General features: G+C 46.2%; 1 protein-coding gene across 2 annotated transcripts in view; it reads right to left on the reverse strand.

Moving 5' to 3' along the window:
• SLC6A19 (solute carrier family 6 member 19) overlaps window positions 1-15,693 on the reverse strand; it is a 913,143-nt gene that overhangs the window by 569,331 nt on the left and 328,119 nt on the right. The window lies entirely within an intron of this gene.

Genomic DNA, 15,693 nt, shown 5'->3' on the forward strand with positions numbered 1-15,693 from the left:
CTGTCCACTAAAGTGAAGTTTACCATCCACCCATACACCCAAGTCTTTTTCTGTGTCTGTTTTACCCAGTGTTCTACAATTAAGTACATAATCATAAATGTTATTTCCTCTACCCAAGTGCATGACCTTACATTTATCTACATTAAACTTCAATTGCCACTTCTCAGCCCAATCCTCCAATTTACCTAAATCTCCCTGTAATATAAAATTATCCTCCTCTGTATTGATTACCCTGCAGAGTTTAGTATCATCTGCAAATATTGAAATTCTACTCCGCATGCCCCCAACAAGGTCATTTATAAATATGTTGAAAAGAAGCGGGCCCAATACTGACCCCTGTGGTACCCCACTATGAACTGAGACCCAGTCCGAGTACGTACCATTAATAACCACCCTTTGTTTCCTATCACTGAGCCAGTTTTTAACCCAGTTACACATATTTTCCCCTATCCCCATTATTCTCATTTTATGTACCAACCTTTTGTGTGGCACCGTATCAAAAGCTTTTGAAAAGTCCATATACACAACATCCACTGCATTTCCCTGGTCCAGGCTTGAACTTACCTCTTCATAGAAGCTGATCAAATTAGTTTGACAGGATCGATCCCTCATAAACCCATGTTGATACTCTGTCATAAGGTTATTTTTCTTGAGATACTCCAGTATAGCATCTCTCAAGAAACCCTCAAGGATTTTACCAACCGTAGAGGTTAAACTTACCGGCCTATAATTTCCCGGCTCAGTTTTTGTCCCCTTTTTGAATATTGGCACCACATTTGCTATGCGCCAGTCCTGCGGTACCGACCCTGTTATTAAGGAATCTGAGAAGATTAAAAATAATGGTCTATCTATCACAGAACTCAATTCCTGTAGTACTCTGGGGTGTATGCCATCCGGGCCCGGAGATTTGTCAACCTTAGTGATTTCGAGGCGGCGGCGTACTTCCTGCTGGGTTAAGCAGGTAATATTCAAGGGTGAATTTATGGCATCACTGGTCATGTCATCTGCCATGGCATTTTCTTGTATAAAAACCGTAGAAAAAAAGTCATTCAGCAGGTTGGCTTTACCCTCATCCCCTTCCACCATTTCACCAAGACTATTTTTAAGGGGGCCAACACTATCGCTTTTCAGTTTTTTACTGTTTATGTAGTTAAAGAATATTTTAGGATTATTTTTACTTTCTCTCGCAATGAGTCTCTCTGTCTCAAACTTAGCTAACTTAATTTGCTTTTTACATATTTTATTTAATTTTCTATAATTATATAATGCCTCATCACTACCTACCCTCTTTAATTCTTTTAAGGCTTTCTGTTTTTCTTTTATTGCTTCCCTTACAGCTCTATTTAGCCATAGGGGTTTCCTCCTATTTCTAGCATGTTTGTTCCCATAGGGTATATTTTCTGCACAAGCCCTATTCAGGATGCTCATAAAAGTCTCCCATTTGCTTTGTGTACTTTTATTACTTAGTACATCATCCCAGTTTATTGCACTAAGATCATCTCTCAACCGTTTAAAATTTGCTTTCCTGAAGTTTAGTGTCCTTGTAGCCCCTCTACTATACATCTTACTAAAGAATACATGAAAACTTATTATTTTGTGATCACTATTCCCCAAGTAACCCCCAACTTGTATATTTGATATGCGGTCTGGCCTATTGGTTAGTACAAGGTCTAGTAGTGCTCCCCCTCTTGTGGGGTCCTGTACCATTTGTGAAAGGTAATTATCTTTCATTGTTATCAAAAATCTATTTCCTTTGCTGGAACTGCAAGTTTCTGTTCCCCAATTTATATCAGGATAGTTAAAGTCCCCCATAATAATTACCTCTCCGAGACTCGCTGCTTTATCAATTTGCTTTATGAGGAGATTCTCTACCTCTTCCATAATATTCGGCGTCTTATAACACACCCCTATCAGTATTTTATTATTCACTCTCCCCCCCCTTATCTCCACCCATAGAGACTCTACATTCTCAGTACCCTCACATATGTTGTCACGCAGGATGGGTTTTAAGGATGATTTTACATATAGACACACACCTCCCCCTCGCTTATTTGTAATCAAGAAATGTTAAATAATTAAAGGATGGGTACAAAGACATATAAAATATGAAACAAAGTTTTAAGAAATTCTGAATTTTCTGTGCTAAAGGAGATGTCCGGTGAAAACAAGTTATCTCTTATCCTTAGGATATTGATTACTGGGGGTCAAACTGCTGGACCTCATACCAATTGTCAGACAAGGAACCTTTATACTCTTTAGAAGAGAGTGGTTGTGCACATGTTCACCCTGACACTCTATTAATTCCCTAGAGGGCTACCGAATGCTGCACGCAACTTTTTCCGGCAGTCCCATACATAATTAGACTGGTTTCAGACGTCCGTGTTTCAGGTACGTGTGACATCCGTTTTTAACATGGATGCCACACGTACCCATGTTATTATTTGCTGTTACTCCCAAGTCCGTGTTTTCACACGGACCGTGTGACCACTTATGACCCTGCACGCACACATGCAGGCATGTCCGTTCATTCGCTGGTAGTACGGGAGTCACACAGATCGCACACTAATGTGATCCGAGTGACATAAGTGTGACATGTACAGGAGAAAACACAAGTCTTTTTAATAAAAAGATTTTCTATATTTACCTCTCTACAGCGATGCTGTCTCCGGCTCTGCTGCCTCCGGCTCCTTACCGTCGCTCATTGTACTCACTGAAAATTCAGTGCCCTGTGGAGCTGGAAGCGGGGAAACACTGGGGACTTCAGTGTTGGAGACCACTAGAGATGAGCGAACCGGCCGCGGTTCGGCTCGAGTTCGGTTCGCCGAACGGAGGTCTCGTTCGAGTTTGGTTCGGCGAACCGGTTCGGCGAACCACTCGAACCGCATAGGAAACAATGGCAGGCAATCACAAACACATAAAAACACCTAGAAAACACCCTCAAAGGTGTCCAAAATGTGACAAACAACTCACAACACAACACAAACACATGGGAAAGTGACAAGGACATATACTCATGCGAAAACAAAAGAGCTGGACAAAGAAAAGGGGAGGAGACACAGATATAGGCATGGCACGCCCTTCTAAAATCATGTAAAACACCGCAAGGTGACTCCAAGCGGAGTCTCTCTTTTTTCCAAAAATTGGGCCACACACACCCACCCCTTCAGTGGCAGCACTTTTGCCCCAGTTGTACACTTCAAAGCTAGATTTGCATCAAGCACATTCAAAAATACGCCATACTTAACCATCCCCAGGATGACACTGGGGTAGGTAGCAAAGTCTTTCCTGATCCCAGCTCTGTGCATCTTAGATCATTTTTAAAAACAATGTAAGCAAGGGTTACTCCAAGCGGAGTCTCCCTTTTTTCCAAAAATTGGGCCACACACACCCACCCATTCAGTGGCAGCAATTGTGCCCCAGTTGTACACTTCACAGCTAGATTTGCATCAAGCACATTCAAAAATACGCTATACTTAACCATTCCCAGGATGACCCGGGGTAGGTAGCAAAGTCTTTGCTGAACCATGACTTGTTCATCTTGGCTCCTTTTAAAAAACACAGCAAGCAAGGGTTACTCCAAGCGGAGTCTCCCTTTTTTCCAAAAATTGGGCCCCACACACACCCACCCATTCAGTGGCAGCACTTGTGCCCCAGTTGTACACTTCACAGCTAGATTTGCATCAAGCACATTCAAAAATACATCATACTTAATCGTCCCCAGGATGACACCGGGGTAGGTAGCAAAGTCTTTCCTGATCCCAGCGCTGTGCATCTTGGATCATTTTTAAAAACACAGCAAGGGTTACTCCAAGAAGAGTCTCCCTTTTTTCCAAAAATTGGGCCACACAGACACCCCATTAGTGGCAGCACTTGTGCCCTAGTTGTACACTTCACAGCTAGATTTGCATCAAGCACATTCAAAATACACAAGCATTTACTCTCCCCAGGATGACACAGGGGTAGTAAATTCCTTGTGGATCCATGACTTGTTCATTTTGATGAACGTTAGTCTGTCCACATTGTCACTGGACAGACGCGTGCATTTATCTGTCAGCACACACCCAGCAGCACTGAAGACACATTCAGAGACAACGCTGGCAGATAGACACGACAAAATCTCCAAGGCGTAAGTGGAGAGCTCTGGCCATTTTTCAAGATTTGACGCCCAAAATGAGCAAGGCTCCATTTGCAAAGTAATGGCATTGATGTTCATTTGGAGATACTCCTGTATCATCCTCTCCAGCCGTTGACTATGTGTCAGACTTGTTGTCTCTGGTGGCCTTGCAAAGGAGGGTCTAAAAAAATTATGAAAAGATTCAATAAAATTGCTGTTACCAGCACCAGATACGGTGCTACTGGTACGGGTAGACTGTTGAAGATGACGAGACCGTCCCATGTTTGTAAAGTAACAACTGGGAGATCTCATTAGCCCAGGCTATACGTCATAACGTATTGCACCAGGGCTCGGCGGTGCTGCCTCAGTCGCTGTAACATGTGGAGAGTCGAATTCCAGCGTGTCGGTACATCGCATTTCAGGCGATGAACCGGCAGGCCGAAAGACTTCTGGAGCGATGCAAGTCGCTCAGCAGCAGTGGTTGAACGGTGGAAGTGAGCAGACAGTTTTCGTGCCCTGTTCAAAAGGCCATCTGGGCCGGGATAGTGTATTAAAAATTGCTGGACAACAAGTTTCAACAGATGAGCCATACAAGGTATGTGTGTCACCTTGCCCAGGCGAAGGGCCGCACCCAGGATTGCAGCATTGTCGCACACGGCCTTATGTTTGCACTCACCCTCAGACCGAGCCTCTTCTTGCCCTGACCGAATATTTAAGTTGTCATCCCAATCTGGTATCTGCGTCTCATCATCATCAGTATGTTCCTCATTGTCTATTACAACAGGTGTTTCAGTTTGTGAATAAGGGTCAACATTATGCTCAGAAACTTGTTCATCATGGCCTGAATCAGAGTCACAAAGGTTCTGGGCATCACTGCAGACCATTTCCTGGTCTGTACTCACTGTAGCTTGGGAGCAGACCTCTGATTCCCAGGCTATAGTGTGACTGAACAGCTCTGCAGACTCAGCCATCTCAGTTCCACCATACTGTGCAGGGCAGATGGAGACTTCAGAGCTGGGAAAAAGCAAGTGTGATTGGGATGACAACTCAGAGGACTGGTGTTTTTTGGATGCGGTAGTTGAGGTGGAGGAGAGGGCACTTGTTGGACCACTTGAGATCCATTCAAGCATTTTCTTTTTTTGGCCATCATCTACCTTTGTTCCAGTTGTTCGTGTCCGTAAAAAAGGGAGCACATCGAATTGTCCACGGTAAGTAGTAGACATCTTCCTTTTGCTGGAAGATGGTCTATCTTCAGCAGATGTTAATGGAGCTTTGCCACCTTCCCCATGGACAAACCCTTTGTTTCCTTTTCCAACACGCCTCTTCCCCTTTCCACCAGCATCTGTCATTTTGCCACTCATTTTGATTGCGACAAGATTGTGCACTTAAAATGTGGTAGTAAAAATTGAGAGGTGGTGTAGATTGCAGCGATGGTCTAGCTTTATTAACAGCAGAATAAACAACAATAATTATCCCTGACAATGCAACTACGACCCTTAAACTGGCAGCATAGTTTGCTAGTATAATGGTTTAGTAACAATGAGTTTGAGTGTGCAATGCAGAGGTGCTGCACATAGATTTGCACTAGTGGGACACTAATGGAAGTCCAACAGCCACTTTTAGGATGCCACTAAGTTTAATCAGTGTTTGCTAGTATAATGGCTTAGTAACAATGATTTTGAGTGTGCAATGCAGTGGTGCTGCAAATATCTTTGCACCAGTGGGACACTAATGGAAGTCCAACAGCCACTTTTAGGATGCAACTAAGTTTAATCAGAGTTTGCTAGTATAATGGCTTAGTAACAATGAGTTTGAGTGTGCAATGCCGTGGTGCAGCAAATAGCTTTGCACCAGTGGGACACTAATGGAAGTCCAACAGCCACTTTTAGGATGCCACTAAGTTTACTCAATGTTTGCTGGTATAATGGCTTAGTAACAATGAGTTTGAGTGTGCAATGCAGAGGTTCTGTAAATAGATTTGCACTAGTGGGACACTAATGGAAGTCCAACAGCCACTTTTAGGATGCCACTAAGTTTACTCAGTGTTTGCTAGTATAATGGCTTAGTAACAATGAGCTTGAGTGTGCAAAGGGCAGGAGGGTACAGTGGCAGGGTTGTGGGTCTGGGTAGAGGAAAGGAAGCCTCCCTTTCTATCTCTCCTAATGGGGAAATGCGAGGAAATCCCTGACCTTAGCTACACAGACGCTGTCATCTTGTTAACAACAAAGGGGAGAAAATCCAGCTCACCTGCCATCAAAGTCCATGCTTTCCTCCAGAGTAGAGATGAGCGAACCGGTCGCGGTTCGGCTCGAGGTTGGTTCGCCGAACGGACCTCCCGTTCGAGTTCGGTTCGTCGAACGTTCGACGAACCGAACTCGAACTGCATAGGAAACAATGGCAGGCAATCACAAACACAGAAAAACACCTAGAAAACACCCTCAAAGGTGTCCTAAAGGTGACAAACAACTCAAACACATTGGAAAGTGACAAGGACATATACTCATGCGAAAACAAAACAGCTGGACAAGGAAAAAGAGGAGGACACACAGATATAGGCATGGCACGCCATTCTAAAATCATGAAAAACACCGCAAGGTGACTCCAAGCATAGTCTCCCTTTTTTTCCAAAAATTGGGCCCCACACCCACCCACCCATTCAGTGGCAGCAGTTGGGCCCCAGTTGTACACTTCACAGCTAGATTTGCAGCAAGCACATTCCAAAATACGCCATTCTTATCCGTCCCCAGGATGACACCGGGGTAGGTAGCAAAGTCTTTGCTGACCCATGACTTGTTCATCTTGGCTTCTTTTAAAAACACAGCAAGCAAGGGTTACTCCAAGCGGAGTCTCCCTTTTTTTCCAAAAATTGGGCCCCACACACCCACCCATTCAGTGGCAGCAGTTGTGCCCCAGTTGTACACTTCACAGCTAGATTTGCATCAAGCACATTCCAAAATACGCCATTCTTATCCGTCCCCAGGATGACACCGGGGTAGGTAGCAAAGTCTTTCCTGATCCCAGCTCTGTTCATCTTGGCTTCTTTTAAAAACACAGCAAGCAAGGGTTACTCCAAGCGGAGTCTCCCTTTTTTTCCAAAAATTGGGCCCCACACACCCACCCATTCAGTGGCAGCAGTTGTGCCCCAGTTGTACACTTCACAGCTAGATTTGCATCAAGCACATTCCAAAATACGCCATAATTAACCGTCCCCAGGATGACACCAGGGTAGGTAGCAAAGTCTTTCCTGATCCCAGCTCTGTTCCTCTTGGCTTCTTTTAAAAACACATCAAGCAAGGGTTACTCCAAGCGGAGTCTCCCTTTTTTCCAAAAATTGGGCCCCACACACACCCACCCCTTCAGTGGCAGCAGTTGTGCCCCAGTTGTACACTTCACAGCTAGATTTGCATCAAGCACATTCAAAAATACGCCATAATTAACCGTCCCCAGGATGACACCAGGGTAGGTAGCAAAGTCTTTGCTGAACCATGACTTGTTCATCTTGGCTTCTTTTAAAAACAATGTAAGCAAGGGTTACTCCAAGCGGAGTCTCCCTTTTTTTCCAAAAATTGGGCCCCACACACCCACCCATTCAGTGGCAGCAGTTGTGCCCCAGTTGTACACTTCACAGCTAGATTTGCATCAAGCACATTCAAAAATACGCCATTCTTATCCGTCCCCAGGATGACACCGGGGTAGGTAGCAAAGTCTTTGCTGACCCATGACTTGTTCATCTTGGCTTCTTTTAAAAACACAGCAAGCAACGGTTACTCCAAGCGGAGTCTCCCTTTTTTCCAAAAATTGGGCCACACAGACACCCACCCCATCAGTGGCAGCACTTGGGCCCTAGTTGCAAACAGGATGTTTTGATTTGCATCAAGCACATTCAAAAATACGCCATTCTTATCCGTCCCCAGGATGACACCGGGGTAGGTAGGTAGCAAAGTCTTTCCTGATCCCAGCTCTGTTCATCTTGGCTTCTTTTAAAAACACAGCAAGCAAGGGTTACTCCAAGCGGAGTCTCCTTTTTTTCCAAAAATTGGGCCCCACACACCCACCCATTCAGTGGCAGCAGTTGTGCCCCAGTTGTACACTTCACAGCTAGATTTGCATCAAGCACATTCCAAAATACGCCATTCTTATCCGTCCCCAGGATGACACCGGGGTAGGTAGCAAAGTCTTTCCTGATCCCAGCTCTGTTCATCTTGGCTTCTTTTAAAAACACAGCAAGCAAGGGTTACTCCAAGCGGAGTCTCCCTTTTTTTCCAAAAATTGGGCCCCACACACCCACCCATTTAGTGGCAGCAGTTGTGCCCCAGTTGTACACTTCACAGCTAGATTTGCATCAAGCACATTCCAAAATACGCCATTCTTATCCGTCCCCAGGATGACACCGGGGTAGGTAGCAAAGTCTTTCCTGATCCCAGCTCTGTTCATCTTGGCTTCTTTTAAAAACACAGCAAGCAAGGGTTACTCCAAGCGGAGTCTCCATTTTTTTCCAAAAATTGGGCCCCACACACCCACCCATTCAGTGGCAGCAGTTGTGCCCCAGTTGTACACTTCACAGCTAGATTTGCATCAAGCACATTCCAAAATACGCCATTCTTATCCGTCCCCAGGATGACACCGGGGTAGGTAGCAAAGTCTTTCCTGATCCCAGCTCTGTTCATCTTGGCTTCTTTTAAAAACACAGCAAGCAAGGGTTACTCCAAGCGGAGTCTCCCTTTTTTTCCAAAAATTGGGCCCCACACACCCACCCATTCAGTGGCAGCAGTTGTGCCCCAGTTGTACACTTCACAGCTAGATTTGCATCAAGCACATTCCAAAATACGCCATAATTAACCGTCCCCAGGATGACACCAGGGTAGGTAGCAAAGTCTTTCCTGATCCCAGCTCTGTTCATCTTGGCTTCTTTTAAAAACACATCAAGCAAGGGTTACTCCAAGCGGAGTCTCCCTTTTTTCCAAAAATTGGGCCCCACACACACCCACCCCTTCAGTGGCAGTAGTTGTGCCCCAGTTGTACACTTCACAGCTAGATTTGCATCAAGCACATTCAAAAATACGCCATAATTAACCGTCCCCAGGATGACACCAGGGTAGGTAGCAAAGTCTTTGCTGAACCATGACTTGTTCATCTTGGCTTCTTTTAAAAACAATGTAAGCAAGGGTTACTCCAAGCGGAGTCTCCCTTTGTTTCCAAAAATTGGGCCCCACACACCCACCTATTCAGTGGCAGCAGTTGTGTCCCAGTTGTACACTTCACAGCTAGATTTGCATCAAGCACATTCAAAAATACGCCATAATTAACCGTCCCCAGGATGACACCAGGGTAGGTAGCAAAGTCTTTCCTGATCCCAGCTCTGTTCATCTTGGCTTCTTTTAAAAACAATGTAAGCAAGGGTTACTCCAAGCGGAGTCTCCCTTTTTTTCCAAAAATTGGGCCCCACACACACCCACCCATTCAGTGGCAGCACTTGTGCCCTAGTTGCAAACAGGATGTTTTGATTTGCATCAAGCACATTCCAAATCAACAAGCATTTACTCTCCCCAGGATGACACAGGGGTAGTAAATTCCTTCTGGATCCATGACTTGTTCATTTTGATGAACGTCAGTCTGTCCACATTGTCACTGGACAGACGCGTGCGCTTATCTGTCAGCACACACCCAGCAGCACTGAATACACGTTCAGAGACAACGCTGGCAGCTGGACACAACAAAATCTCCAAGGCGTAAGTTGCGAGCTCTGGCCATTTTAAGATGACGAGACCGTCCCATGTTTGTCAAGTTACAACTGGGAGATTCACTCCCTGCACCTGCACGGTTGTTTGGTGGAAAAGCCGAGCTAAGATCTAGTAACAGCTTCTGCTGATACTCCTGCATACGTGCGTACCTTTCTATGGCTGGAATTATGTCACAAAATTTGGACTTGTACCGGGGATCTAATAGTGTGGCAATCCAGTAGTCATCATCACTTCTAATTTTGACAATACGACTGTCATGTTGGAGGTAGTGCAACAAAAAGGCACTCATGTGTCTTGCGCAGCCATGCGGACCAAGTCCACGCTGTGTTTGTGGCATAGAGGTGCTACCCGTTCTTTCTTCCTCTGACATCTGACCCCAACCTCTTTCAACTGAAATTTGACCAAGGTCTCCCTCATCCGCTGAGTCTTCCATGTCCATGGACAGTTCGTCCTCCATTTCTTCATGTTCTCCTGCACCTTGCTCAACATTTCGCCTGCTACTATGCGCCCTTGTCGATCCCTGTCCCCCATGGTCCCATGCCTGCTGCGTTGGTGATGATGAACGTCTGGACCTTGGTGATGTTGTTGTCCCTTGCGCATATGAATCCTCCTGTAGTTCCTCCCCTTCATGTTGTCCCACCCCCTGACTCCGAATAGTGTTTAGCGTGTGCTCCAGCATGTAAATGACTGGAATCGTCATGCTGATAATGGCATTGTCAGAGCTAAACATATTCGTCGCCATGTCGAAACTGTGCAGAAGGGTGCATAGGTCCTTGATCTGAGACCACTCCATCAGGGTGATCTGCCCCACCTCTGCATCTCGTTGGCCCAGGCTATACGTCATGACGTATTGCACCAGGGCTCTGCGGTGCTGCCACAGTCGCTGTAACATGTGGAGAGTTGAATTCCAGCGTGTCGCCACATCGCATTTCAGGCGATGAACCGGCAGGCCGAAAGACTTCTGGAGCGATGCAAGTCGCTCAGCTGCGGCGCTTGAACGGCGGAAGTGAGCAGACAGTTTTCGTGCCCTGTTCAGAAGGCCATCTAGGCCGGGATAGTGTGTTAAAAATTGCTGCACGACAAGGTTCAACACGTGAGCCATACAAGGTACGTGTGTCACCTTGCCCAGGCGAAGGGCCGCACCCAGGTTTGCAGCATTGTCGCACACGGCCTTACCAGGCTGCAGGTTGAGTGGAGACAACCATTTATTAAACTCGGACCGCAGAGCTGACCACAACTCCTCAGCTGTGTGACTCTTATTACCAAGACATGTCAAGCTAAAGACCGCCTGATGCCGTTGCGCTCTGCTGCCAGCATAGTAATGAGGGGTGCGTGATTCCTTCTGCGCAGTGAGAACGCTGGTGGCCTGACCAGGCAGGCTTGGGGCGGAGGTGGAGGACCCAGATGAGGTGGAGGATGCAGAAGCAGTGGCGGAACTTGGACAGACAGAGGATTGACACACAAGTCGTGGGGACGGCAAGACTTGTGCAGCAGACCCTTCACCATCTATCACCATAGTTACCCAGTGCCCAGTCAGCGACATGTAACGTCCCTGTCCATGCTTACTGGTCCAAGTATCGGTGGTGAAATGCACCCGTTGACACACAGAGTTTCTCAAGGAAGCGGTGATGTTGTGTGCGACATGCTGGTGTAGCGCGGGCACACCTTTCTTAGAGAAGTAGTGGCGACTAGGCATCTGGTACTGGGGCACAGCGACAGACATAAGGTCTCTAAAATCCTGTGTGTCCACTAGGCGGAAAGGCAGCATTTCGGTAGCCAACAGCTTACAGAGGGATAGAGTCAACCTCTTAGCTTTGTCATGGGTCGGAGGAAGTGGCCTTTTATTTGACCACATCTGAGGGACAGAGATCTGGCTGCTGTGTGTAGACGGTGTTGAGTAGGGTGTCCCTGGAAAAATGCAGGTTTGTGAGGAAAGTGCAGGCGGAGACATGATGTTGCCTTCATCCAACGTTGGTGCTATCGATGTCTGAGAGAGCTGTACACACTCACTTGTTTCCCCTTCCAAACCAACTGACGACCTTACAAGCAAACTGCCTGTTGCGGTTACAGTGGTGGAAGTTTTGCGTGGAAAAACAGGTGTGACAGCTGTCCCCACAGTCCTAGAAGATGAAGAGCGCGCGGATGCACTGGAAGGGGCGGGCGGTGGATGGTTCGCTCCGCTAGGCCGCATTGCAGCACGGTGAGCTTCCCACCGGGACTTATGATATTTAGTCATGTGACTATTCATGGAAGAAGTTGTCAAACTGCTGAGGTTTTGACCTCTACTAACAGAATCATGACAAATGTTACATATCACATGAGTTGGGCGATCTTTTTCGATGTGAAAAAAGGACCAGGCTAGGCAAGGCTTAGAGGCCATGCGACCTGTTGATCCACCCCGAATAATGCTCATAGGCAGAGTGGTGGCTGAGGATGCAGTTGTAGACGTGCTACCAGTGCTCCGACTCTGTCCAGGAAGGCGCAAGGTAACTTCGTCGTCGGTTGCATCCTCCTCCACCGCCTCTGTTGACCTCCTCGAGTGCCTGACTGGGGGTTGACAGTAGGTGGGATCTAGAATGTCATCATCAATTGTTGTGTTTGCACTCCCCTCCCCCTCAGACCGAGCCTCTTCTTGCCCTGACTAAATATTTAAGTTGTCATCCCAATCGGGTATCTGCGTCTCATCTTCATCAGTATGTTCCTCATTGTCTATAACCACAGGTGTTACAGTTTGTGACAAAGGGTCAACATTATGCTCAGAAACTTGGTCCTCACGGCCTGAATCTGAGTCACAAAGGTTCTGGGCATCACTGCAGACCATTTCCTGTTCTGTACTCACTGTAGCTTGGGAGCAGACCTCTGATTCCCAGGCTATAGTGTGACTGAACAGCTCTGCAGACTCAGCCATCTCAGTTCCACCATACTGTGCAGGGCTGATGGAGACTTCAGAGCTGGGAGAAATCAAGTGTGATTGGGATGACAACTCAGAGGACTGGTGTTTTTTGGATGCGGTACTTGAAGTGGCTGAGAGGGCACTTGTTGGACCACTTGAGATCCATTCAAGCATTTTCCTTTTTTGCCCATCATCTACCTTTGTTCCTCTTGTTCGTGTCCGTAAAAAAGGGAGCACATCGGATTGTCCACAATAAGTAGTAGACATCTTACTTTTGCTAGTAGATGGTCTATCTTCAGCAGATGATAATGGAGCTTTGCCACCTTCCCCACTGACAAAACCTTTTTTGCCTTTTCCACCACGCCTCTTCCCCTTTCCACCAGCATCTGTCATTTTGCCACTCATGTTGATTGCGACAAGATTGTGGACTGAAAATGTGGTAGTAAAAATTGAGAGGTGGTGAAGATTGCAGTGGTGGTCTAGCTTTATTAACAGCAGAATAATAAAGAATAAATATCCCTGACAATGCAACTTAGTTATAATTAGTTGGAGTGTGCAACGCAGGCAGACGTGCTGCAAATGTCTTGGCACTAGTGGGACTATAGCAAAGTCCAATAGCCACGTATAGGATGCCACTAGGTACACTGAGTGTGTGCTAGTATAATGGCTTAGTTATAATTAGTTGGAGTGTGCAACGCAGGCAGACGTGCTGCAAATGTCTTGGCACTAGTGGGACTATAGCAAAGTCCAATAGCCACGTATAGGATGCCACTAGGTACACTGAGTGTGTGCTAGTATAATGGCTTAGTTATAATTAGTTGGAGTGTGCAACGCAGGCAGACGTGCTGCAAATGTCTTGGCACTAGTGGGACTATAGCAAAGTCCAATAGCCACGTATAGGATGCCACTAGGTACACTGAGTGTGTGCTAGTATAATGGCTTAGTTATAATTAGTTGGAGTGTGCAACGCAGGCAGATGCGCTCTGCAAATGTCTTGGCACTAGTGGGACTATAGCAAAGTCCAATAGCCACGTATAGGATGCCACTAGGTACACTGAGTGTGTGCTAGTATAATGGCTTAGTTATAATTAGTTGGAGTGTGCAACGCAGGCAGACGTGCTGCAAATGTCTTGGCACTAGTGGGACTATAGCAAAGTCCAATAGCCACGTATAGGATGCCACTAGGTACACTGAGTGTGTGCTAGTATAATGGCTTAGTTATAATTAGTTGGAGTGTGCAACGCAGGCAGACGTGCTGCAAATGTCTTGGCACTAGTGGGACTATAGCAAAGTCCAATAGCCACGTATAGGATGCCACTAGGTACACTGAGTGTGTGCTAGTATAATGGCTTAGTTATAATTAGTTGGAGTGTGCAACGCAGGCAGACGTGCTGCAAATGTCTTGGCACTAGTGGGACTATAGCAAAGTCCAATAGCCACGTATAGGATGCCACTAGGTACACTGAGTGTGTGCTAGTATAATGGCTTAGTTATAATTAGTTGGAGTGTGCAACGCAGGCAGATGCGCTCTGCAAATGTCTTGGCACTAGTGGGACTATAGCAAAGTCCAATAGCCACGTATAGGATGCCACCAGGTACACTGAGTGTGTGCTAGTATAATGGCTTAGTTATAATTAGTTGGAGTGTGCAACGCAGGCAGACGTGCTGCAAATGTCTTGGCACTAGTGGGACTATAGCAAAGTCCAATAGCCACGTATAGGATGCCACTAGGTACACTGAGTGTGTGCTAGTATAATGGCTTAGTTATAATTAGTTGGAGTGTGCAACGCAGGCAGACGTGCTGCAAATGTCTTGGCACTAGTGGGACTATAGCAAAGTCCAATAGCCACGTATAGGATGCCACTAGGTACACTGAGTGTGTGCTAGTATAATGGCTTAGTTATAATTAGTTGGAGTGTGCAACGTAGGCAGATGCGCTCTGCAAATGTCTTGGCACTAGTGGGACTATAGCGAAGTCCAATAGCCACGTATAGGATGCCACTAGGTACACTGAGTGTGTGCTAGTATAATGGCTTAGTTATAATTAGTTGGAGTGTGCAACGCAGGCAGACGTGCTGCAAATGTCTTGGCACTAGTGGGACTATAGCAAAGTCCAATAGCCACGTATAGGATGCCACTAGGTACACTGAGTGTGTGCTAGTATAATGGCTTAGTTATAATTAGTTGGAGTGTGCAACGCAGGCAGACGTGCTGCAAATGTCTTGGCACTAGTGGGACTATAGCAAAGTCCAATAGCCACGTATAGGATGCCACTAGGTACACTGAGTGTGTGCTAGTATAATGGCTTAGTTATAATTAGTTGAAGTGTGCAACGCAGGCAGACGTGCTGCAAATGTCTTGGCACTAGTGGGACTATAGCAAAGTCCAATAGCCACGTATAGGATGCCACTAGGTACACTGAGTGTGTGCTAGTATAATGGCTTAGTTATAATTAGTTGGAGTGTGCAACGCAGGCAGACGTGCTGCAAATGTCTTGGCACTAGTGGGACTATAGCAAAGTCCAATAGCCACGTATAGGATGCCACTAGGTACACTGAGTGTGTGCTAGTATAATGGCTTAGTTATAATTAGTTGGAGTGTGCAACGCAGGCAGAGGTGCTGCAAATGTCTTGGCACTAGTGGGACTATAGCAAAGTCCAATAGCCACGTATAGGATGCCACTAGGTACACTGAGTGTTTGCTAGTATAATGACTTAGTTATAATTAGTTGGAGTGTGCAACGCAGGCAGACGTGCTGCAAATGTCTTGGCACTAGTGGGACTATAGCAAAGTCCAATAGCCACGTATAGGATGCCACTAGGTACACTGAGTGTGTGCTAGTATAATGGCTTAGTTATAATTAGTTGGAGTGTGCAACGCAGGCAGATGCGTTCTGCAAATGTCTTGGCACTAGTGGGACTAAAGCAAAGTCCAATAGCCACAGA

The sequence above is a fragment of the Anomaloglossus baeobatrachus genome, chromosome 6 (assembly GCF_048569485.1).
Source record: "Anomaloglossus baeobatrachus isolate aAnoBae1 chromosome 6, aAnoBae1.hap1, whole genome shotgun sequence".
NCBI classification, from domain to species: Eukaryota; Metazoa; Chordata; class Amphibia; order Anura; family Aromobatidae; genus Anomaloglossus; species Anomaloglossus baeobatrachus.